The sequence below is a fragment of the Microcaecilia unicolor genome, chromosome 1 (assembly GCF_901765095.1).
Source record: "Microcaecilia unicolor chromosome 1, aMicUni1.1, whole genome shotgun sequence".
Taxonomy (NCBI): domain Eukaryota; kingdom Metazoa; phylum Chordata; class Amphibia; order Gymnophiona; family Siphonopidae; genus Microcaecilia; species Microcaecilia unicolor.
In genome coordinates this window covers 470,725,673-470,753,043 of record NC_044031.1, presented here as the reverse complement: position 1 = coordinate 470,753,043, position 27,371 = coordinate 470,725,673, and the positions used below count along the sequence as shown (strand labels likewise).

Genomic DNA, 27,371 nt, shown 5'->3' with positions numbered 1-27,371 from the left:
TTCTACTAGAGGGCTTTCTGCCTCCTGGATGGAGTCTCATGCTTTTTCACTTGAAGAAATTTGTAGGTCAACTACTTGGGTTTCTTTGCACACATTTTGAAGTACTAACAGGTGGATGTCGCGGCTCGATCAAATGCATTGTTTGGGTCCTCAGTCTTCTCTGTCACTGTCTCTGCTTCCCACCCTATTTAAGAGACTGCTTTGCTACATCCCATCTGTTTTTGGATTCATTTGCTGTTGATGACAAGGAAGGAAAAATTAACTTCTTACCTGATAATTTTCTTTCCTTTAGTTGTCGCATGCGAGTCCAGAAGTCCACCCTGTTTGTTCCTCAGCTTTTCTCTTTTCATGTTTCCAGTTTACTCTGTTAATGATGTGGTACGTTTAACCCCTGTGGAGCAGGAGAATGTGTGGTGGATTGTTTAATTATTCCTTCTGCATTGTTATGAGAAATACTAACTGACCAGAAGTCTCGCCGTCGTATTAGACAGAGTTCAGTAGTGCTTTCAATCTCCACTTGCTGGTAGTTGGTCATAACACATCATTTTCTGGATTCATATGCTATGAGTGAAGGAAAGAAAATTATCAAAAAGAGCATAATTTTTCTGTTTTGACTTTTTTTTTTAGCCGTTACTGCACAATGAGTTGATGATTTCAATACACTGTTTATAATGATGCCTAGATCCATTTCTAGGTGGTGACTAATATGGACCTAGCACCTTGTAGCTATAATTTGGATTGCTTTTCCCTATATGAGCAAAAAAGAAAGAAAGAACTAAAACTGGACCAGAATCAATCACATAGAAAACCCAGAACACTTGACCCCCCCCCCCCCCCCCCCCAAGAAAACACGTCATCTTTTCCATCTACGCCTTTGAAGCTCCTCTTTCTAACTGTAAACCACATTGAACCGTCCACTAGGAGGGAAAATGTGGGGTACAAATGCAATAAATGCATCACTTTGCACATGTCCATATTAAATTTCTTCTGCTATTTGGATGCCCAGTTTTCTAGTATCAAAAGTTTCTTCTGCAATTTCCCACAATCTGCTTATGATTAAAGAACTTTACATAATTCTGTCTCATCTACAAATTTAATCATTTGTCTTTCTCATTTCCAACTCATTTACAAAAATGCTGAAAACACCAGTCCCAGTACAATTCCTGGGTTACTCTTCTATTTTGGACTCCTTTATCTCTACTCTTTTTCTTTCTCTCTACTCTGATTACTTATCTATTTAATATTGTATTTGTATGTTCACTGGATTGGCACTAGCCTTTTCAGTCACTTGTATGCCACTTTGAGCCTGCATCTTGTGGGAAAAGGTGGGGTACAAATACGATAAATAAATAAATTTTCCTTCTTATATTGAGAAAACTGGCCATTTAATCCCACTCCTATTTTATAACCATTTCCTTATCCAAAATAGAACATCACTTTTCCCTGACTTTTTAATTTTCTTAGGAGTACACCATACCTGCAAATGCTTAGTCCGAGGGGACGTAGTCTGCTTGTTAATGCCTGATAAATAGTAGAATAATGGAGAATACGGATAGCCTGGAGTAGATAATTTAATCTAAAGTGGAATTCTGCTTGCAAGGGGGGGAGGTATTGGGGGGGGAGGGTTTGGAGGGGTTGAGTGAGACGTAAATGGCTAAGCTTGGCAGTGATCTAGAGTTTTGATGTTTAGTTACTGATATTCTGTGATAAGCACTATTTTACCTAATGAAGTATTCGAGAGTATGATATTAGGAACAAGAGCCACTCAAAACCTAATGTTAGCATGGGACAAGGAATTATCAAAAGGGGAGGGGGAAGGGGGGGAAAAAATTGGGGATGAAAAGTGTTTGGCGAAGTTGAATATGTTGTAAAAATGCTGTTTTATATATCAAACAATGCTATATGCATATTCTACATCACTTTGTATTGTGAGAATTGTTAATAAAACAGTTTAAACATAATTTTCTTAGGAGTTTGTCACAAGGGATTTTTGTCAAAAGCTTTCTGAGAATCCAGACATACTGTCTCAACTTGCACACATCACTATGCTTATTAGTACCTTCAAAATAATGTGTCAGATTGGTGCAGCAAGACTTCCCTCTGTTAAATCCATGTTGGCTCTGATTCATTGAACCCTAGTAGATTTTCGGTCTTTATGGACTAAGAGGTGTAGTTAGGAAGGTGTGGTACAAATTGGCTTAGTAAGGGAGGGTGTCTATGAAGGGGGGGGGGGGGTGGCAGGGATCTTGGGAGGAAGAGGGAAGCAAGTTCCACTTCAGGCCATTTAAGATGCCACCTGGGAGCATTGAACTGGCATTATTTTTCCTGGAATAACGCAGCATGCAGTGTTCATTGTGTGCTGCAGTGTACATAATAATATGTTTTGCTTGCATTTATGTGGTTTGTCTCTCATTTATTATGTTTCCTGTGGTAACTTAAACTAACATGCATTATGGTAATATACCTTATTTATTTATTTTAAAAATTTATGTATCGCCTTTACAAATCAAACATACATAATAAAAAACAAAACTTAAAAACAACCACAACATACCCTATATCACAAAACCAACCACAAACTGCAAGTACTGCTGTTCATCAATAATATAAAGACCAGTTGCTCCTATATAAAAACTTTGACAAACAACTGCATTTTTAACAATTTCTTAAAGTGAACCACATTGCTGTATATACAAAGTTGTCCATAAACAAACCACAGCATTAGCGAAGGCATTTAAGCTTGTATCAACATAACAAACGTTTACTACTGTGTCCAAAAATAAATGCATTACTCAAACTGTTCGTGCATATTGCGCTTTCAGGCAATATGCACGAACAGCTTGAGTAAAATAAAGCAGAGCTGCTGAATACAAGGCTTGAATCAAAACTAGTGCCTTAAAGTGAATTTAAAAAAGCACTAGCAGCCAGTGCAGCTGCTTCAACACAGGTGTTACGTGTACAGACCTAGGAATCCCAACTACAAGTTTTGCTGCCGCTTTTCGAACCAACAGTAATGCCCTGCACTTCTCACTAAACAGCCCGAGCTACAGAGCGTTGTAGTAATCCAATCTAGGAAGAACTATACTCTGTAATACATCCTGAAAGTCACCTAGTGACAACATAGGCTTCAATCTAAACAACATATGGAGCTGTGTAAAAGAAAGTTGAATGACCTTCATAACCTGATTCTGCATCAACAGCCTACAGCCTGATTCTGCATTGAGAGCTCCACCTCTCTTCCTAGAGCAACAAGCTACTCCTACTTATAACCAGCAGGGCAACACTGTCTAACCCCATCTACATCCAATTTAAGCAGCCATGATTCAGACACACACAACACATCATACTGATCCACATTCAACAAATCATAAATAACTGGTAACTTATTCCGAATGAATCGAGCATTAATATCCAAATTTCAACTCAAACTCTCTAATCCCTTGCTGACCCGATAATTGTATCTGCCTCAAAAAAGAGGTTACACCATGCATCTCACTCTTACAACAATTAAGACGCCAACGAGCCATACCTTCCATTACCCATAACCACCGATAACACAGCCGTCATACCAATCCCCCTCCCACGCTCTCCTGCCCACACTCAGTCAAAGTCCGCCCTAAGCAGAGCCCTAAGGTTGCTGTTTAAAACATGTTAAGAGGCAAATAACATGTATTATTGCCTTAACACACCTTAGTAACTAACCCCTTAAGAGCATAAAACAGATTATCTCTAGCAACCAGATATAACTCCCATTTAAATTTTGTTTTAAAGACCAATTAATTAAATAAAGCATCTGCAGATCTTAGGTTCTGATTAAAAATGTGGTAGAAAGGGTACACTTCCCAAACAAATGGGAAATAATAAGAAGAGACACCATCAAGCTCATTTTCAAAGCACTTAGCCTCCCAAAGTTCCATAGAAACCTATGGAACTTAGCCTCCCAAAGTGCTTTGAAAATATGCCTCCATGTCAGTCAATACTTCTTTATGCTGTAGAATGAGTAGTGGATGCATAAAGGACTAGATTCTATATATGGCACCTGAAAAGTCTGTGCAGAAACAAAATACACCTAGGTGTATTCTCTAAAGTACGCCTACATTTTATAGAATAGGCTTAAATTTCTGTGCGGTATATAGAATACGCCAAGCACCGGTCTAAAACCTGGTGTAAAAAATCCCGATGCCTAGATTAGGTATGGAGCAGGTATATTCTATAACAACGCGCACAGATTTTAAAAATGCCCATGACTCGCCCATTCCACATCTACTTTTCAACTGTGACTTAGAATTTACACACACCACATTACAGAATCCGCTTACTGTAGGGTGTGTAAATTCTAATTAATGCCAATTAGTGTTGATAATTGCTTGTTAACATCTAATTGTCAGTTGATTAGCTTGTTAACTAAGTTACGCGCATTTTTACGAATACGCTTTGATTTCTGCACAGAAATGTTGATGGGGTATATAGAATCCCACGGAAAACTGTTTCCCGTTAATTAAGGCAGTGGAGGCAAAACAGTGATGGAATTGAAGAAAGCCTGGGGTAAACAAAGAGGATCCCTAGATAAAGATAATTAAGGGAGAACCCAAATGGATCTCTGGCACTTCATCAGGAGTAGTTATGGAAAGACTAGCTGAGCCTTAAGGTTCTTACATGACTCTGTATCCCCTATTTCTAATGAAACTGGCCAACTGCATAGTTTATGGCACAAGTCTCCCATTTAACTGGGGGTTACATTTTTGAAAGAACCCATTTAGCCATTTTCATCACTATGGATCTTAGCAAATCAAGATGCTGATACTTTTTGGAAGTGTATTTAAACACCAGAGTAATTTATATATAGGTTATAGCTTGTAGTTTATAGTTCCCAGATTTCTTTCTGGTTATCTTGGTTCTGTGATCCACATTGAACTTATTTTGATATTTGTGGAATATAAGCGTTGTATAACATATAACATACAAAGCATGAGCAAAAACAGATGAATTATGGGTTTGGGGATGGATATTTAGAATAAAAAAAAAAAACAGCCTAAGATGCCATAATTAAAAGTTCACAAATTTTCTTTTGAAAAAAATAAGATATGTTAAAACTAATGAGGAAGAAATCCTAAGAGAAGGATTCAAGAAACAGTAATTCTAAGAAAATCAAGTTTATATTCCTAAGAAACTATCTATTACCGTTCCTTTAATGCTGTCCAAACGTCTTACAGGTATTCTCTTTTATTTATTTATTTGCACTTAGAATGTAGCATGGTCTCATGATGTCTAGTATCCTGCGATGGCCTTTGCTAAGCTCATTTGATAAACTACAACTAATCAGTAGACTTAGAATAGAGGGAGCTTTATTTGTGGCTAATGTACTGACTGAAGGCGTCAGTGATTCCAGACAGGATGTTAAGTGCTAGTAGATATCCTGTCCAGAAAAGACTGCTGCAGTTATGAGCCAGCATATATTTTTACAGGTTTCGTTTGTTTACATTTAATGTATTAGTGCAGGAAGCATCAAGCAAAGATATTCCTAGTGGCCATATCAGGAAAAATGTTTTTTTGGGGGGGAGGATAATAAGGATTGTGTTGCAACCAGTCAAAATCCCTACATTATAACTAGATTGTCAGCTGTTTTCCTTCCTTGTTATATGCTGACATCAATGTTGTTGAAGTCTTCTGCACCAATTTTACTTTTCAATTTGAACTGTTGTCTTTCTGTTAAATGTGTCCTGGTCTTAACTGTTTCTTGGGGAAGTAGTAGGCTATGCTGCTTGCAGGTGAGTTTAACAGGCTGCACAGACTGAAATACATGGGGTAGAATGAGTGCCTTACCAAACACAGGAACACCCAGATTAACCTGAGCCTTTGTTCCTAGGGCCGAATGCTTCGACTTGCTGTTATTCTCAAACTATGAACCATAAAGGTAAACATATTGGCAAAATGGGATGCATATTCTATGAAAGTTTTACATCTGTTCTGCTTTTTTTTTAAACCTGTTTAATAGCAGCTGTGTATATCTGTATGTATGAGACCAGTTTTGTTGACAGCCTGTTGTATTGTACCTCAGAGACACAGAATGCATGTACCTTAAAACACAAACACACATACCGCACTAAGCATAAATGTTCCCTGAACTTTCATATTCCTTATGTTGCTTCCACAGGAATTTTAAAAAAAAATGGTTACCTTCAGATTAGCCATTTCCTTCAGAGTTTAAATCTTGAGTCTATGATTCTTGTTGCTCTTTTGAAAATGAGCAGGTTCCAACTGGCAGGCAATTAAGGTGTTGGAGGAAGAGGGATTCAGGTTTAAGAAGAGGGCCAAGATAGTTAATTTTATGTGTGTATTTTGTGATGACAACACAGAGGTACAGATTGAGAGAGACTGCATGGCAGACTTAACTGAGGGGGTCATTTATGTAAGCGTGCTGGCGTTTTTAGCGCGCGTTAAAAATAGGCGCGCGCTAAACGCTAAAGATGCCAATGTATTCCTATGGGCGTCATTAGAATTTAGCGCGTGCCTATTTTTAACATGCGCTAAAAATGCCAGCTCACCTACATAAAAAAAAAACCCTATGTTGATTCTACTCCTAACAAACCAGTGTTTAATATTATTCAGGGCACAGTCTTTCACTATTTACAACTAGTTGCTAACCTATGCTACCCCATTAATGCCTGTTGGTTTTCTGCAACTCCAATTTTATATAGTGGAACCTAGTTACCAATAACAAGCATTAACATGGCAGGAGCAACTTAGTAACTCTAGCTGTTAATTTACTAAATCACTGATTTTGAGTCCACAGATTCATTTTGAAATCATGCACAGAGCTCTAGGGCTGTCCTTGGAAAGGCACTTGAGAACAGTTGGTTCCTTGTGGAGATCAGTAAGTCCATCTTGGTAAAGGATAAATAAAGGGCAAGTTTGTGTAACAGGGAACATACAAGTATGCCCCTCCCGCCTTCAAAAGTGCTCCCCCCCCCCCCCCTCCCCACATCTCCCGTTTTGTTTTGTTCTCATTTCTTAGAGCCAAGAATGAACAATTAAATGCAGGGCTTCCCTGTGGTCTGTGAATAAGGCTGCACAGTGCTCAAGCATTACAGCACAGGCAGAGAGCAGAACAATAGAGCACTTTTTTTTTTCATTATTATCTTTTCATTTACCCTTCAGGACACTGTTTACCTTTTACAGAAGGAGAGGTTACCTCATTCCTTTCAGAAATGTACTGGGGTTGATGCTTTACCTCTGGGTCTCAGACTGACCAGTGATAAAGTGGGTATTGTCAGCCTGAGGTTAGGAAAGCTACACACCCCTAGAGCCTCTCTCTCTCTCTCTCTCTCTCTCTCTCTCTCTCTCTCTCTCTCTCTCTCGCCTTCTGTCAGGGGTTGTGTTTCTCTTTTTTTTTTTTTGCTTAATATTTTTTTATTTTGCTTTTTTTTTCACTCTAAATTTAGTTCACAGCAGATTGTCTTGTAGTAAATCACCAAAAACCCAAATAGCACTAAAGCATTCCAATACAACATTAGCATTTGCTTAACAAGCACAAGATAAACATTAAACAAAGAACTGCATTTCTTTATTAGAGGCTGCAAGATACATAATCCATGAGCACAAGAAACATGGGACCCAGTGGATATGCAGATGCGTGTTATTTCATTGGCGCTGGGCGGCCTTGTTAGAAAAGGTTTTCATCTGAAGGCTTGAGGGTGGATAGTTGACTGTCCCTGATGGGCCTGTAACTAGATACAGAGACTGTTGCAAGCTAGGCCAGGCTCCCTGGTGAATGTGCTGATTGGATAGCCTGAGGAAAACTTGGGAAGCATCAGGAAGTGAACTCAATCACCTTGGGAGCCATAGGGTAGAACCAGATGAAGGCATTTGACTTCTTTTGTAACTCCCACTAAGGACAGATTGCCAGTGTGATCCAACCTCTATTACTGCAAATCAGACCCTTTCCCCTATGCCGATTTCATTAGAATGGCCAGCATGGTGCAAGCGAAAAAAGGTTAGACACAGTCATTTTACAGGCAGACGGGTACAAAAAAATGCATAATTAAGCAGTCAAGGCTGCTAATAGGGGAGTTTATATGCTCTGGGACTAGGCAAGGGCAGCACATATGGATATAGCACTGGATATTAAATCTACAGCATGCAGACTTACTTTGGGGCCCACAGGGAGAAAGGCTAATTATAAAGAGAGGAATTGTGTTTACTGGTCTGTCTTGGGCAAAGATGGTGAAAAAGTGTAACCAAGTTTTCCTACTTAAAAGAAAAACTGAGGTAGCTGTTAATAGAGAGATCAAAATATATCTACGCTGTACAGTTTGTGCTGCTTGTATTTAGTAAACAGGAAATTAGGGATTCCCAAGGTCTCCCTCTTCCTCCTTAGGAGAACAAAAAAAGCACATTGCAGCTGCTGAATTCTGGATGCAAATGCATGTGTTATTAAATTGCAGGAATTTTAGATTAAACCAGTCCTTTTCACCACCAACAAATTATTACTTTAGCAGGTTATCCTTAGTATAGCTGTGTTGTGTTTAAAAACATCAGCACTTCTGGTTTTCATACTTGTCATTTAAATAGAAATGGAGTATAGTTTGAATAGATACTGCAGTGTGTCGAGCTCAATGGTTAGCAGAAGAGAAGTATGTTTGCGTAGTGAATCTGGAAGTGGTGGATGGATACTGAAGCCCACAAAAGTCCTGAGCGAAGGGGCCACTATTAATTTCCTTCTGTGAGCTACAAGAGAAGCCCTGCAAATTTGAGAAAAGTACAGAAAATGGGTTAGTTTTGAGAACTTTTCTACCCCATTATGACCTAATAAATACACTGCAAGATTGCTAATGGCTGTTACAATACCTACAAGACCCTCCCTACTACATAAGGTCTAACACAGATTTGTTGTGTGATAGAGAACACGTTTAATTGTCTAACAAAAATAATGCATAGTTATTCGCTAGATCTGTTTAAATTTCTGATATCAAAAGAACTTGGTACCTTTTAAGTGCCATTTTTGACAACATTAATGTTTTATTTATTTATTGGGGAATTTATTTATGTTGTTGTTGTTGTTACATTTGTACCCCGCGCTTTCCCACTCATGGCAGGCTCAGTGCGGCTTACATGGGACACTGGAGGGTTAAGTGACTTGCCCAGAGTCACAAGGAGCTGCCTGTGCCGGGAATCGAACTCAGTTCCTCAGGACCAAAGTCCACCACCCTAACCACTAGGCCACTCCTCCACTCCATTTTTCCTTAGCATAGGTAAAAGGTTTTAAAACAAGGTGCAGAAGGTGACACCATGGGGGTTGCTTAATGCTCTTTGTTGACAGTGACTGGAAGATTAGGCTGTGCCACTAGAAAGCCATAAATAAACTGCAAAGACAATTTGCTGCAACCCCTATAAAAGATATTTTGTACCACTCCGCTCTAAAACTCTTTCTTTTTTTTTTTTTCTTTTTTTTAACCATAGAGTAGCATCTGTGTCTCTGCTGGCAAAGAGACAGTGAAAGAGCTGAGAGACTTTTAAGTGTTACATTTTTTATTGGAAATATTTACTAGGGATGAACACTCGGTTTTGGATAAATGATAAACTGCAATGAATAAGTGCATTTTCAATTCTTAAGCCTTAAAAGCAAACTGAATGACTCTAGGGGTTGAATAAACCAAATTCTCATTCATCCACATTTGTTTTTATAACTATTGCGATATAGCCTATGGAGCCAAACAGAGCAGAGCTGTTATGGGAGTAGGGGAAGGCAGACATACGAGTCATTTCACCAATCATATTGAAACATTTTGAAAGCAGCTAGAGGATCTTACACCTGCTTTACTTCTCCCAAATTCTATGTCAGCAACTTAGCATGAAACTTAAGAAAAGTATGAACAGAGTATTTTCAAGTTTCAAGTTTATTTGTATTTTCTGTACCGCCCATTGGTATTCCATCTGGGTGGATTACAATTCAATTAATAGTAGAGAGGAAAAAGAAAAGAAATACATCCACATTATTTTTCCAGCATCTAAAGAGACAAGGTCAAGTTATCTATTTCCTTTACCCAATGGTGTACAAGAAAGCAGAAGTAGGGGGGAGGGGGACAAAACCATAAAGAAGTAGCAGAAGGTAAGGACATTGCCAACAGAGCACAGTAGGAGGCAGAGTGTAAGCAGCAGGTTTTGGCAGGTACAGAATACAATGAATCACCATGCAAGGGACTTCCAGAAACCTCAGACTGAAGTTTTATAGCTGGGGACTGAGGATGGACTGGAAAATTTAGCTGTTAGCATGCTAAGGGGGGTGGGGGGGTGGGGGTCATCAAGTGGCACTGGGTCATAATTCACATTATTTGGCCCTAACCCTATTTGACTTAAAATACCATGTCATAATTTGTCACCACAGGTTAGGGAGTAATGAGATGCAGAATATGTAAATGCATATTTTACAGCTCATTATTATGCGAATGCCCTAACATGACTTGCATTAGGGCCAAAAAAGTACAATAAAATAACTCCAGCTTTTCGTTGGGATTATTTTACCACCCAAGAGCATCCCGGCCTGATACTCGTAGGTCAACAGGACTGGGTCCCCCTCCCCCCAATCAAGTCCCCACCAAATTAGACCTTCCCTCTGGCATCAAAACTCCCTAAGCAAGACTCCCCCTGCTGCCAACCCCCACAGGGGCTATGTTTCACAGCATTGGCAGTCCACTGGATGGGTTGTCTGGGGGTGCAAGGGGTCTTCCGGCAGGAGTGACTTGCCGGATGGGGGGAGGTTGATATTTTTTCACCAAAGGTGGCCTCTCATAACCTCCGACTGGTGGGTTCTTCAAATAGTCCGGTCAGGATACACCCTTAATCTGAAATCCAAACCTCCAAATTGTCCACCAGGAGCTCATTCTTAAAGTTCCCAGCACAAACAGGTACTTGCAGAGGAACTCTCCGCCCTTCTACAGGCCCAAGCGGTCGAACCCATTCCAACAGGGGAAGAAGGGCTGGGATTCTATTCCAGGTACTTCCTTGTGCAAAAGAAAAGAGGAGGGATACGTCCCATCCTAGACCTAAGGGCCCTGAACAAATTTCTAGCCGAGAAAAGTTCAGGATGGTTTCCCTGGGCACCCTTCTTCCCATGATTCAAGAAAACGATTGGCTGTGCTCTCTGGACTTAAAGGATGCTTACACTCACATCTCGATACTTCCAGCTCACAGGAAGTATCTTCGATTTTGGCTGGGAACACAGCACTTTCAGTACCATGTACTGCCTTTTGGCCTGGTGTCTGCGCCCACAGTGTTTACCAAATGCCTAACTGTAGTCCCAGCATCGCTACGCAGACTGGGAGTGCATGTGCTTCCTTATCTCAATGATTGGCTGGTGAAGAGCACCTTGAAGGAGGGTGCTCTGGAGTACATGCAAATGACTATTCGGGTGCTAGAGCTACAGGGGTTCGTCATAAATTATCCCAAGTCCCATCTCACCCCAGTCCAAAAATTGGAGCTCTGTTGAACACTCAGACAGCTCGAGGTTATCTTCCCGAGGCAAGGACGGACAGCCTTCTGTCCCTGGTGTCCATGGTTCGAGCGTCTCAGCAGGTCATGGCTCAGCAGATATTGAGACTTATGGGGCACATGGCCTCCACAGTTCATGTAACACCCATGGCATGTCTACATATGAGATCAGCTCACTGGACCCTAGCTTCCCAGTGGTTTCAAGCTGCGGGGGATCTAGAGGATGTAGTCCAACTGTCCACCAGCTTTCGGAATTATCTTCAGTGGTGGACGATTCGATCCAATTTGACCATTCCAAATTCCTCAACCAGAGAAAGTGCTGACGACAGATGCATCTCTACTTGGGTGGGGAGCTCATGTAGATGGGCTCCACACTCAGGGAGCCTGGTCCTTTCAGGAAAAAGGTCTGCAGATCAACCTCCTGGAATTAAGAGCTTTCTGGAACACTCTAAAGGCTTTCAGAGATAGGCTGTCCAAATTCAGACAGGTTGCCATGAACTACACCAACAAGTAGGGGGGCACCGGATCTCGCCCTCTGTGTCAGGAAGCCGTCCAGATGTGGCTTTGGGCACGCCGTCACGGCATGTTTCTCCAAGCTACTTATCTGGCAGGCATAAACAACAGTCTGGCCGACAGGTTGAGCAGGATAATGCAACCTCATGAGTGATCACTGAATATGGGCGTAGTCCGCAAGATCTTCCGAGCATGGGGCACCCCTTCGGTAGATCATTTTGCCGCTCAGATCAATCACAAGGTCCCTCAGTTCTGTTCCAGGCTTCAGGGCCACGACAGACTACCGTCAGATGCTTTTCTCCTACATTGGGGGACAGGCCTTCTGTATGCTATCCTCCCATACCTCTAGTAGGGAAGACATTGCTGAAGCTCAAGCCAGACTGCAGAACCATGATCCTGATTGCACCCTTCTAGCCACGTCAGATCTGGTTCCCTCTTCTTGTGGAGTTGTCCTCCGAAGAACCGTGGAGATTGGACTGTTTTCCAACACTCAGAACGAGGGGTCGCTTCTACATCCCAACCTCCAGTCTCTGGCTCTCATGGCTTAGAATTCGCCTCCTTGGGTCTTTCAGAGGGTGTCTCCCGAGTCTTGCTTGCTTCTAGGAAAGATTCCACAAAGAGGTATTACTCTTTTAAATGGAGGAGGTTTTCCATCTGGTGTGACAGCAAGGCCCAAGATCCTCTTTCTTGTCCTACACAGACCCTGCTTGAATACCTTCTACACTTGTCAGAGTCTGGTCTAAAGACCAACTGCATAAGAGTTCACTTTAGTGCGATTAGTGCTTATCACTCCCGTGTAGAGGGTAGGCCTATCTCTGGACAGCCTTTAGTAGTTCGCTTCATGATAGGTTTGCTTTTGTCAAAACCCCCTGTCAAACCTCCACCAGTGTAATGGGATCTCAACGTCGTTCTCACCCAGCTGATGAAAGATCATTTTGAGTCACTGAATTCCTGCCATCTGAAGTACTTGACCTGGAAGGTCGTTTTCTTGGTGGCTGTTACTTCAGCTCGTAGAATCAGTGGGTTTCAGGCCTTGGTAGTGCATGCACTTTATATCAAGTTTCATTACAACAGAGTAGTCCTCCGGACGTACCCTAAGTTCCTGCCAAAGGTGGTGTCGGAGTTCCATCTTAACCAGTCAATTGTCTTGCCAACAATTTATTCCCCGTCCTCATACCCGCCCTGGCGAAAGCAGTTTGCACACCTTGGACTGCAAGAGAGCATTGGCCTTTTACGTGGAGCTGACAAAGCCCTTTAGACAGTCCGCCTAGTTGTTTGTTTCTTTTCATCTCAACAGGAGGGGAGTCGCCATCGGAAAACGCACAATCTCCAATTAGCTAGCAGATTGCATATCCTTCACTTACGCCTCCATTGAGGAGATTTGCAAGGTTGCAACGTGGTCATCAGTCCACACATTCATATCTCACTACTGCCTCCAGCAAGATACCTGACGTGACAGTCAGTTTGGGCAGTCGGTGCTGCAGAATCTGTTTGGGGTTTAGAATCCAACTCCACCCCCCTAGGTCCATTTTTGTTCTGTTCCAGGCTGCACTCTCAATTAGTTGTTTATGGTTTCAGGTCAATCTATGTTATGTCCTCGCCGTTGCGAGGCCCAATTGACCAATGTTTATTATTTTGAGTGAACTTGGTTGCTAGGGATATCCCACATATGAGAACAAGCAGCCTGCTTGTCCTCGGAGAAAGCGAAGATACATACCTGTCTGCGGACAGCAGGCTGATTGTTCTCACAAACCCGCCCACCTCCCCTTTGGAGTTGTTGTTCGTTTATTATTTACTTTTTGATTAAACTGAGCGGGAACACTCACGTGACGGGTGAGAAGTTGTCCACGCATGTGCGGTTCGCGCACCAGAAGGTTCTGGCAAACTTTTTAATTTTTTGCTTGCAAAATTGCTGATTCCTGGGCCGACGCGGACTTCGACCCACATGTGAGAACAATCAGCCTGCTGTCCTCAGAGAATACCTGCTACAGGTATGTATCTTTGCTTTTCCTCAGAATGAGCTCCATTTACCTCACTACCCTCTGTCGCCTTCCATTCAACCAGTTCCTAACGCAGTCAGACACATTAGGGCCCATACCAAGGGCACTCAGTTTATTTATTAGTCGCCTATTCGGAACTGTGTCAAAGGCTTTGCTAAAATCTATATACATCACATCTAGCACTCACCCTTGATCCAACTCTCTGGTCACCCAGTCAAAGAAATTAAACAGATTTATCGACAAGACCTGCCTCTAGTGAAACCATGTTGCCTCAGGTCCTGTAAAAACTTTACTGTTCTCTGTTTTAAAAGCTTTTCAATTTCATGTTTTGAGTTCCTTGCAGTTTGTTGCTCTTAAGTTTGTCAAATTGATCTTTTGCATCTTGTAGATTTACAGTAATGTGCTTCAGTTACTCCAAATCATCAAAGATTACTGGTTTGAGTGTGACTCCAACATCCTCCTCAGTAAAGACCAAGGCATATAAACTGTTTATTTTTTATCCTCTTTATCTTTTTATCCTTTGATTGTCTAGTAGTCCAACTGCCTGCTTATTGCTTTTGCTTTGGATATGCTTGAAAACATTTTTATTGTTAGTTTTTATCTTTACAGCATACTTCTTTTCAAAGTATATCTTAAGGTGCTTTCGTAGTCTTTTTCATTTAACTTGTCAGTGTTTGTTTCCCTGTTTATTTTGTTAGGGTCTGTTTCAATTTCTGAAAGATGCTTTTTTGGCTTTCTTCACCTTGCCCACCCCTCTATTAAACCATGCTGATCGTTTTTAATGTGTGGAATATATTGCATCTGGGCTTCCAAAATGGTCTTTTTAAATAAGATTTGTGCATCATCCAAACATTGGACCCTTGCAACTACTTCTTCTACTTTTTCTCCCCTCCCAAACATGTTCTCCTGCTTGTCATAGGCTCCTGTGCAATATCTTATTCACAGAGTTTCTTTTGAAAGTAAAAAAAGATAGCCTGTTAAATCTTCCTGCACTTTTGGGATATCACTCTTTTCTGTCACAGCACCTCTCTGTTCATGTTGCACTTTTGGGATATCACTCTTTTCTGTCACAGCACCTCTCTGTTCATGTTGCCCTTCTTCTGAGTTGTTGTGCTAAGGGTCCACACTCCACAGGACCTGAGACTTTGGCTTTTTAAACCTCAGCTTGATTTTCGGAGGCAGGGAAATGCTGACCTTGGAACAACCCTTGTTTACTTTGGTCCTGGACCTAATCCAGTACACCACAAATTAGGGAATTTGGTACCCTATCTCATCAGCTTGACAGAAAGTAGGTGAGACAAGTTTCCATCCCTCAAACTTCTAATTATTATCTCTGTACCGCCACAGGTCCTGTGGCTTTCCATGTAAGGAGCCTTCTAGAGAAATCATTAGAATACTCTTTTATCATGCTGATGAGCCAGTAGGGTCCCCAACATTCCACTTTGTGAACATACCATATCACATATTTAAGGGTATCTCAAAACCCAGAGGTTATATATTTTTCTGCCAGCATTTATAATACATTTTTAATGTACATGTTTTAAAAACAATATGGCCACTGTTTTCTTAGTTGTTATGTGTTTTGCATGAATAGCACTACAAATACAACTTCAGCATTCTTGCTAAAAAAAATGTGAAGACTCATTTTACAAAGAAAGTAGAGATTGTAATTGATACTTCCAGGTCAAAATGTGTTCAGTTGGACTTCCAGGTCGAAATGTACTCAGTTGCAGTGGTATTTTAGAAAAAGCTCTGCTCATATATTCACTTGCTCCATTTTATAGACCTACACGTGTACATGCTGCCAGTTAAGAGGGGAAGTTATCAACATGGGCTACTGTTAATATGTATTATTTTACAGTTAACCCCAGTTATTTATAACTAGGTCACATTGCATAAAATGGGACTTGTGCTAAAATAGCATGAGTTAGTTGTAAAATGACACGTCTTAGCAGCAGCCAGTGTTGATAACTACATCCTTAAGTAATGAGGCTGTTATTTTCAATTCTGATTTCATTCTGGAGGCAGAAATAAACACCAGGGAATTAAGGGGAATGACTGCCTTATAATCTCTCATGTAAAGCCCTATCTGAAACAAGCATTTTATTTTAAAAAAAAAAAAAAGCTATGCATGGCTATGACGTGGTGTAAAATCTGCCTGGGATATTTTCGCCCATTCCCTTTTTGAAATGGGAAATACATTTGTAGATTTTTGCTTCACCCAAGTCCCACCCCACCACAGTGGAGTAGCATTTGGGTTTTGGCCCCCAAAAGTATTATGGTTTGCCTGGTTAAGTCCCGCCCTCAGAAGATTTCCTGTGCTGATATTTACCACCATTCTACCTGCCCTGCTTCCCTCTCCCTCGGACACATGCTCAGTTTTAATGAAATAGAACATGCATGAACTTTGCATGTGCTCAATTTCTCTAAAACCGAGCATGCGCGTCAGGGCGGAATGCAGAGCACGCAGTGTGATGCCGAATATTACCACAGGAAGGCTTCTCAGGTATGTGGGGTTGTGGGAACAGAGAGCAGCAGGATGGCAAGGCAAAATATGCCCTCCCACTTTGGGCTCAGCACCCCCCCCCCCCCTCCCCCTCAAATCAAGGTCTGGCTACACCTCTGCCCCACCACACTTTCTTGAAATTTCTACTTGGCTGAATCTCCACTTGTAAATAACAGCTTCCTAAAATTTACTATTTACACATTTATGCAATCTCCATATGTAAATTCTTTCAAAATAGAGTGCCTACATGCTAAACTTATTTGTGTGAATTTTGGTACATTGATCCTAGTGGTCTTGCTCTACTAACATTTCAAATGAAATTGCTAATTTTGGCCCTTATTTTGGAAGCTGTTTTCATGTTTTAGAGATCCATGTATGGTCATTTAGATGTCCATATTGCATGGACATCTAAATCCCAATTTTATAAAGCCAGGATATGAATGTCTAAAACTGCAATGCATCCATATGGCAAGGAGGCATGGTCTGGGTGTCTTGTAGCAGGACTAGGGAGAGGCCAAAATATAGATGTCTATTCCCTGATTCAGAAGGGGAATGAACATCTTTGTCTGCAAAGAGACTTCATTTAGACCAGCTACCCAGGATGTCTAGGTTACAGAAAAGTGCTCTTATTAAGCAACACTCCACTAGAAAGGAATTAAAGGTTGACCGCCCCCCACCCTCCTAAAAAAAAAGTAAAACTGGCAAGCGATACCGGGCTCTGTGACAGCTTTGGGAAATATGGGTATTCATGTTATTAAATGGGTGATACAAACATTCATGTCGTAGCACATGAATGTTGCCATTTGATAACATGGATGTTCGTGTGCTGCTACATTGTTGAGCAGAAAAAAGTAGAGCAACGGAACCTCTCGCAGATGGTGTTCAGAATAATGTTCTTCATTGGAGCAATTTGCCTTCGGTTTGCGACTGCCACATTATTGTCCATGTCCCTGTTCTGTCCCATTCATATTTTAGACATTTCATTTTCTAAAATGGCCGTCCATTTTGCTGAGCCTGTTCTGAAATTCAGATACCACTTGTGGTGTACTAACCTTGACATCTGTATTCCAACTTGGATGTCCTTTATAAATGCTGTTCTTTTCTAGTAGAACATAGAAGATTTGCATAATAACTAGAGAAATCTGCAAGGCTATTTTGGTTTCAGGACATAAGCATAGTAAAGATAGCAAAAATGTGAAATTGGGTGTATATATAACATCCTTTTAAAACTAAGCTGGCAAAAACAGAAATGGATTTTAAACATGATCTCTCTTATAAAAGTGTCCACTCTTATGTTTTGGTCAGCTAACTTGGTATATTGTAGAAATGCAGTCCATTGTGTGTTAAATGATGTTGAGTCATTTCTTGGATGTTGAAAGCTCTTGTCCTTTCAGCATGCCCAGGCTATTTATCAAAATCCTTCCATACATACTCTGTCGTGTATCATTGCCTCCAGAGTGTCTGTCAGTGATGGCAATGCCCTGCCAGAAATAGCTTAGCCACAAGCATGCGAATGTTGCTTGCCCTTATGTCGCCAGCATGCAGTGCACATTTCCACTTAAAGGTGCATTATTGCTCTTGGGTAACATTAATAAAAGAAGAATTAAGTATTTTGTGTTTGCAGAGCTCTGAACAGTAGTATTGAAAACAAGTTGCCATGACAATAAGCTATAGCAAGCATTCTACACTCTAATGCTTGCTGCAATATCCAATCACAATACGGTATTATTGTTTTAATATTCCACAGCCTATGGCATGTGTTTACAATGTGATTATGTCTTGAAGTGGTAGAATGTTTAAACGAGCTTGCTATATACTATTCATATCTGACAGAAAATGGATAATACAGTAATACAAATGACAAACAAGAAGTCTTGGATTCTGCTCTGTATTACTAATTATTCCTAGTAGGCATTGCTTGGGCGCTAGTCCTTACTGAATGTTGTGAATGTTTAATAGATTATTTGAATACCTATGTATTTCAGCATTAGCCACTGATGCAGTCACATGGACTCGGGAGTTCTAACAATCATAGAAAAATAGGGCTCGAAGAAACATCAGGAGGTCACAGATGTGCAGAAGACATGAAAGGCAATTCTATAATTTGGCATCTGATGTTAACATCAAGGAGGTTTTATGACAAGAGATGGCCTGTTGAAGTTGTCTCCTCTGTGCAGCTGCCATATTGTGTGACCCCAAACATTTGCAGACGCTATTGAAAACAGTATCAGACTTGTGAGGTTTATGACTGGCTATGTATTTTGTTTTGTTTTTTTTATTTCAACACTTTTTTATTTATTTGAAAGATTCCCATATGTAACCCAATTGTTTTTTGATTTTTTTTAACCTCTTGGTGGTGGTGGGGGGTTCCCCATGACTCAGCCCTAAGGCTTAGGCAGAGCTGGTGCCTTTCTTAAAGCTGCCCCCTACATATAGGCAGTCGGTGGCCCAACTGTTTGGGGAGGCTAAAGGGGGCGGGGTTAGGGTGGGGCCAGGGGTGGAGCTTAAATTCATAATTGTCTAACACACAGAAAAAATAAATAAATAAAAATAAAAGTCGCAATTAATACCATTTATTAAATTTAGATATTAGATATGTATCATATGTCAAAGAATAAAGTGGTTGCTCAAAGCATATTCTAACCACAATCGCTCAACTGCAAAACACTATGCACAACTTTGTGCAAAAACACACTCAGAACCTTACTGTACCATAAATATTACACTGGGCAGAACCTAATACACCAATATACCACCCATACAGAAAATGCAGACCGTCCACAATATGAAACAAGGGATCATATCATCACAATTCTCATGTAGAGCCACAAAACACCCTAATTCATGTTTAATGTGGGATAAAATGCCATAAATAAGTTAATATAAACTTTTAATGTTGAGCACCTAATTCTCAAAGTGGACATATTCCAAACACTATAATGAAAATAAAATGATCTTTTCTACCTTTGTTGTTTGGTGACTTTTTCTGATCATGCTGGCCCAGTATCCGATCTGTCCTCAATGCAGGTCAGGAAGTCATCCTCGTTAAATATCTCCCTGGCAACCTAGGACACCTCCAGCCAACCCCCCCGCTCTCCCAGCAGTAAGGTAAACAAATTAAGCCATAAACCAATTTCTACAACTGGTTACACAAGGCTAAAGACGGGCTTTCACTGCAGCTCCTGCTGTGAGGATGGAGGTAAATCAACAGTTTAAACCCCCCAGAGCAGCGGGACTCCACAGCTGATCCATCCTGCTGCAGCAGGGGAGGCATAGCCTCCCCAAGCCTCTTATACCGGGCGCCCATGCCCCTACAACAGTTGAGCGTCCCTGTTTCCTGCGCTACTGTCTGCTTTGCTTGGCAGAGTTTTGAAAGGATAACTACAATTTGCCACCATTTGTACTTGGTTTTGAAAATACTATCTACCTTTTCATAACATACATCATAAGACTCCTGAAGCAGGCGCTTTTGTGGCGAAACACGGCAGCTGTGTCGCATCATTTGGTGATTTTTAATAAAGATTTATACTTTTGAACAAGCTTCTTTCCCTTGCGGTTTTTTGGATGAGCCAGCCTACCCTACTTTTGGACTCTTTTGTAAGTGCTATACGCCAGTGTTTCCCAAGTCCAGTCCTGGAGTACCCCTTGCCAGTCATGTTTTCAGGATATCCACAATGAATTTGCATGAAAGAGATTTGTGTATAATGGAGGCAGTATATGCAAATCAAGTTCATGAATATTTATTGTGGATTTCCTGAAAACCTGACTGGCAATGGGTGCTCCTGGACTGGACTTGAGAAACACTGCTACACGCTATTCTACAATGTATGCACCAGAGTTGATTAGCATGTAATTGCGAGGGGGCATACAACTGGGCAAAGCATGGGTGGGTCATGGGCATGTTGCCAAGTGACGTGCTAAGGTGTGCCAACTTACACAAGCCATTGACATACATGTAGCTGTGCCTTTATTTTGGGGGCACCAATGCGGCTTTTATGCAAACACCTATGTGCATATATGCCAGTATCCAAATCAGCAAGAAAAAGTTAGTGCCCACTTATAGAATGACCACAATAATATAGGCTTCCAAATGCAATCAGTAGTGAAATTGTATTGCCCCCTCATCAGGGAAGAGTGACTTCATATTAGTCTTGGCTTTGATTTATGTAACCCTCTTCCAGTCATTCTCTTACTCTCTAGCATTCCTTTTCACCATAGACCTCTGTATTGATGTTGCAATTACACTCATTACTGCTTCTTATGATCAGCCCTGTTAACTTACTTAAATGTATGTAATGGTTGCTTTTAAATAGTGTTGTATATCTATTCTTAGTTTGACGCTGTTCAAATTAGTGAAGAAAGTATGAGATTCCAGATTAGTGTCATAACTTGCTAGCATGCTAACTGTGCTAGAAAAAATAGACCCCCTAACTCTATAAAAGTCACCAAAAATTGTGCGTGCACAATTTAATTGAATAATGAGCTATTTAGCACCAATAATTGGCTTTTTAATAAGCAGTTATTGGCACTAATTAAATATAATTGGTATTTACCTGTGTAAATTTTATGTTCGAGTTGTGAAAGGGACAAAGAAATGGGAGGGTTATGGGTGGGATGGGGCGTTCCTAACATTTACATGTGTTGTTAAAGGGGAATACGTGCCTAATGGAGGCATGTACATTTGCACCACGTTTCGGTTGCGCGGGCATAAGTGCTATTCTATAAACCACACCTAACTTTAAGCACAGCTTATAGAATAGCATTTTTTAGCAACATATATAGAATTCACCCCATAGTGTATATAGATAACACTAATACGCAGAAAAAAATGGTGATACGGTAATAGTAATTAACGTAGGTTTTCTACTTCGAAGTGTTATTAAGGCTTGAATTCTTCTCACTCTGTAGTTGCTCATCTCTCATAAACATTCAGGTCCCATGAAAGCAAACCACAAAATAACTACTAGAGGAGGGAGAGACTGTTTTAAAGGTAAGGCCCCTTGCCTTAAGGAAGAGAATTTAAATTTCAGTAGAGGGCTGTTAACGTTCAGTATGGTGGAGGGAAACTAGAGCAGGGATCCTGTGCTCAAATGTGGGAGACGGTGAATGGAAAGAGGAATGGATGAAAGCTCACTTTGGGCTTCCAAAATTGTCCAACTTTTGTTAAATATATTTACAGTGATACAGACAGATGATAGCTTGTACCAAAAGGGGCTCATATTCTTTGATCTGCAGAGTGTCTTTTGTAAATATGCTAACTATGCTTAACTGTAATTACCAAGAAAAGTGTACCACATCTGTTTGGACACAAAGTAGAACATAGAAAGCAGGTTAAATTAGCATAGAGTTGAAGCTTGTCAGCAGTAACATAATCATCAAGGCTTCAACACATGTTCCAGTAGAAATGATATAGCTTTTAAAGAGCAAAAGAATGAGATTCTGGAACTGGTCTGTAGTAGTCTCTTGTTTGATCTTTTGTGTATCTCTGTCTTTAGGTAGTATACACTCTACACACACAGACACACATATATAGGGGCTCTTTTACTAAAGTGTGTTGAGCAATTAACACACAAATTAGTGTGTAATGTTAGGGTACAAGTGCAGTAACTATTATTGGGCTGGTACGACAGCATGAGCTAATTCATGCATTAACCTGCATACTGTGTTGGGGGTGGGAACTGGACAGGCTAAAAGTAGAGAGTGGGCATGGATAGCACATTGTAGTTAGCATGTGGTACTTACTGTGCTCTGTCACTTGTACACCGGTACATTTGCTGTTTTCTCAAGAAGAGGCATCAACTGCATCCCTACTAACTTTGAACTATGTATGTTAATATTTTAGATCTTGCATGGGGTTTCCCCCATTGTATTTGATCAAGCATGTTCATCTTTCAAAAGGCAGTACTAGATATGCTTTTTGAAATCAAATGTTACTATCTTAAGAACATAAGTGTCGCCATACTGGGACAGATTGAAGGTCCATCAAGCCCAGTATCCTGTTTCCAACAGTGGCCAATCCAGGTCACAAGTACCTGGCAAGATCCCAGAAGAGTAAAACAGATGTTATGCTGCTTATCCTAGAAATAAGCAGTGGATTTTCCTGAGTCCATCTTAATAATGGCGTATGGACTTTTAGGAAATTATTCAAACTGTTTTAAAACCCCGCTAAGCTAACTGCTTTTTACCACATTCTCTGGCAACAAATTTCAGAGTTTAATTACAAGTTGAGTGAAGAAATATTTTCTCCAATTTGTTTTAAATTTACTACTTAGTAACTTCATTGCATGCCCCCTAGTCCTTGTATTTTTGGAAAGATTAAACAAGCAGTTCACGTCTACCCATTCTACTACTACTATTTAGCATTTCTATAGCGCTACAAGGCATACGCAGCGCTGCACAAACATAGAAGAAAGACAGTCCCGGCTCAAAGAACTTACAATCTAATAGACAATTAATGTGTACAGGAAGGAGGAGAGGAGGGTAGGTGGAGGCGAGTGGTTACAAGTGGTTACGAGTCAAAAGCAATGTTAAAGAGGTGGGCTTTCAGTCTAGATTTAAAGGTGGCCAAGGATGGGGCAAGACGTAGGGACTCAGGAAGTTTATTCCAGGCGTAGGGTGCAGCGAGACAGAAGGCGCGAAGTCTGGATTTGGCAGTAGTGGAGAAGGGAACAGATAAGAAGGATTTATCCATGGAGCGGAGTGCACGGGAAGGGGTGTAGGGAAGGACGAGTGTGGAGAGATACTGGGGAGCAGCAGAATGAGTACATTTATAGGTTAGTAGAAGAAGTTTGAACAGGATGCGAAAACGGATAGGGAGCCAGTGAAGCGACTTGAGGAGAGGGGTAGTACTACTACTACTACTACTTAACATTTCTAAAGCGCTACTAGGGTTACGCAGCGCTGTACAATTTAACATGGAAGGACAGTCCCTGCTCAAAGAGTTTACAATCTAAAAAGACAAATGTACAGTTAATCAGATAGGTCAGACAGATTGGGGCAACCTATATGTTCGAAAGGTTAGGTTCCGAATGCAGCATTGAAGAGGTGAGCTTTAAGCAAAGATTTGAAGATGGGTAGGGAGGGGGCTTGGCGTAGGGATTCAGGAAGACTGTTCCAGGCATAGGGTGAGGCAAGGCAAAATGAGCGGAGCCTGAAGTTGGCAATGGTGGAGAAGGGTACTGAGAGGAGGGATTTGTCATGTGAGCGGAGGTTACGGGCAGGAACGTAGGGGGAGAGGAGGGTAGAGAGGTAGGGTGGAGCAGCAATGGGGGAGATGAGGGTAGAGAGGTAGGGTGGAGCAGCAGAGTGAGTGCATTTGTAAGTAAGGAGGAGAAGCTTGAATGGGATGCGGTATCTGATCGGAAGCCAGTGAAGCGACTTGAGGAGAGGGGTGATATGAGTATATCGGTTCTGGCGGAATATGAGACGTGTGGCAGATTTCTGAATGGATTGAAGGGGGGATAGATGGCTGAGTGGGAGGCCAATGAGGAGCAAGTTGCAGTAGTCGAGACGAGAGGTAATGAGAGCGTGGACGAGAATTCGGGTGGTGTGCTCAGAGAGGAAAGGGCGAATTTTGTTGATGTTGAAAAGGAAGAAGTGACAGGTTTTGGCAGTCTGCTGGATATGCGCAGAGAAGGAGAGGGAGGAGTTGAAGATGACCCCGAGGTTGCGGGCAGATGAGACGGGGAGGATGAGGGTGCCATCAACTGAGATAGAGAGTGGGGGAAGAGGAGAAGTGGGCTTAGGTGGAAAGACGAGGAGCTCGGTCTTAGACATGTTCAGCTTCAGGTGGCGGTTGGACATCCAGGCAGCAATGTCGGATAGGCAGGCCGATACCTTGGCCTGGGTCTCTGCGGTGATGTCTGGTGTGGAGAGATAGAGCTGGGTGTCATCAGCGTAAAGATGATACTGGAAGCCATGAGATGAGATCAGTGAGCCTAGGGAAGAGGTGTAGATAGAGAAGAGAAGGGGTCCAAGAACAGATCCCTGGGGAACTCCAACAGATAGCGGGATGGGAGTGGAGGAAGATCCATGGCAGTGCACCCTGAATGTGCGGTGGGAGAGATAGGAGGAGAACCAGGAGAGGACAGAGCCCTGGAACCCAAATGAGGCCAGTGTGGCGAGAAGTAAATTGTGATTGACAGTGTCAAAAGCGGCAGAAAGATCAAGGAGGATGAGGATGGAGTAGTGGCCTCTGGATTTGGCAGGTCATTGCAGACTTTAGAGAGTGCTGTTTCTGTCAAGTGGAGAGGGCGGAAACCGGACTGGAGTGGGTCGAGGATGGCATGAGAGAAGAGAAAATCAAGACAGCGGCTGTGAACGGCGCGCTCAAATATTTTGGAGAGGAAGGGTAGGAGAGAGATGGGGAGATAGTTGGAGGGGCAGGTAGGGTCGAGTGATGGGTTTTTGAGGAGAGGTGTGACTACGGCATGCTTGAAGGTGTCGGGGACAGTTGCAGTGGAGAGAGAGAGGTTAAGGATGCAACAGATGGAGGGGTTGACAGTATGGGCGATGGTGTTAAGTAGGTTGGTGGGGATGGGATCAGAGGAGCAGGTGGTGCATTTCGAGGAGGAAAGAAGGCGGGAGGTTTCATCCTCGGTGATCTCAGGAAAGGAGGAGAAGGCGGCCTGGGTTGGTTGGTTGAGGGAGAGGGTTAATGGGTGAAGAGGGGGGGTGGGGGGTGATGGCTTGGTAGTGAATTCAAGGTTGATCTTTTGCACTTTGTCGTGGAAGTAATCAGCCAGTGATTGAGGAGAGAGCCATCAACAGAAATAGAAAACGGGGGGAGTGGGGAGGTGGGTTTGGGGGGAAAAATGAGAAGCTCGGTTTTGGTCATGTTTAATTTCAGGTGGCATTGAGACATCCAGACAGCAATGTCAGACAAGCACGCTGAAACTTTGGTTTGGATGCAAGGTGAGATATCAGGGGTAGAAAGGTAGATTTGGGAGTCATCAGCATGGGATGAGATTAATGAACCAAGGGAAGAAGTGTAGATAGAAAAGAGGAGGGGACCAAGAACAGAACCCTGAGGTACGCCGACAGGCAGAGGGATAGAAGTAGAAGAGGATCCACCAGAGTGAACACTAAAGGTGCGGAGGGAGAGGTAGGAAGAGAACCAGGAAAGGACAGAGCCTTGGAATCCAAGTGAGGACAGGGTATCGAGAAGTATGCTGTGATCGACAGTGTCAAAAGCAGCGGAAAGATCAAGAAGAATGAGGATGGAATATTGACCTCTGGATTTAGCCAGTAATAGGTCATTGGAGACTGTAGTAAGCGCAGTTTCGGTTGAGTGGAGAGGGCGAAAACCAGATTGTAGTGGGTCAAGAATAGCATTTATAGACTTCTATCATATTTCCCCTTAGCCATCTCTTCTCTAACAGAATAGCCATAGCTTGCCTTTTCTCATAGGGAAGTCATCCCTTCCCTCTTACTATTTTTGTCACCCTACTCTGTTCCTTTTCAAATTCCGCCATATCTTTTTTGAGATGCAGTGACTAGAATTGCACACAGTATTCGAGGTGTCACACCATGGAACGATACAAAGGCATTATTCTCATTTTTGTTTTCCATTCCTTTCCTAATAGTACCTAACATTCTATTTGCTTTCTTAGCCGCCACTGCACACTGAGCAGAGGCTTTCAACGTATCATCAATGATGACACCTAGATCCTTTTCCTGGGTAGTGATTCCTAATGTGGAACCTTGCATTATGTAGTTATAGTAACATAACATAGTAGATGACGGCAGAAAAAGACCTGCATGGTCCAGCCAGTCTGCCCAACAAGATAAACTCATATGTGCTACTTTTTGTGTATACCTTACCTTGATTTGTACCTGCCCTTTTCAGGACACAGACCGTGTAAGTCTGCCCAGCACTATCCCCGCCTCCCGCCACCGGCTCTGCCACCCAATCTCGGCTAAGCTCCTTAGGATCCATTCCTTCTGAACAGGATTCCTTTATGATTGTCCCACGTGTGTTTGAATTCTGTTACCGTTTGCATTATGTAGTTATCACTTTGCACTTGCTCACCTTGAATGTCATCAGCCATTTAGATGCCCCATCTCCCAGTCTCGTAAGGTACTCTTGCAATTTTTCATAATCCTCTTGTGATTTAAGAACTTTGAATAACCCTATGTCATCTGCAAATACCCCCTTATAACCTAAAGGCATAGAGGAGATACTATCAACCTCACTATTTGTCTTTAATGATCAGAAAACTGAAAGCTAATTTTTTTTCCTGAAAATCAAAAGATTAGGTTCCCAACAGATCTCATATGTTAATTTGTTCAACATTGTTGAGACCACTCCCAACAAAACTGACCCTCCAACATGCAATGGCCTGTTTGTTCTAAACCATTGTGACCAGTTTCTGAAACATGCCAGATGACTACTATGCAGCAATTTATAGGCCAATAATAAAATTTTAAATTTAGCTCACTAAACAACTGGAAAATAATACAACTGAGCCAACAAAGGGCATGCATTCTCCCTTTTCCCTTGATCCATCACTATCCATGCAACAGTGTTCTGAATTGCTTGAAGTTTTCCACGCATATTTCTTTGGATGACCAACATAAATGGAATCACAGTAATCCAGAACATCAATGTTAAGGCCTTGATGGCTGAGCGAAGTGACAATTGTTCTTCAGATGGTTTCAGTTACTGTAATATATGAAGTTTATAATATGCTTGCTGAGCCCCTGCTGAAATTTGGGGTTTAGAACAGGCCTCTGCAACCAAGAGCACACTCACATTTTATAGTTTATAATGGGATACTTACATCTTTCACAGTTGGGGTGAAGGCAGATTTTAGATAAAATGTATAAACTGGCATTGACATGTCCACATTGGGACATGTCAAATT

General features: G+C 41.7%; 1 protein-coding gene across 1 annotated transcript in view; it reads left to right on the top strand.

Annotated features, from left to right (window-relative positions):
- The window catches only part of ZNF521 (zinc finger protein 521), a 765,169-nt gene that overhangs the window by 566,506 nt on the left and 171,292 nt on the right, over nucleotides 1-27,371 (top strand).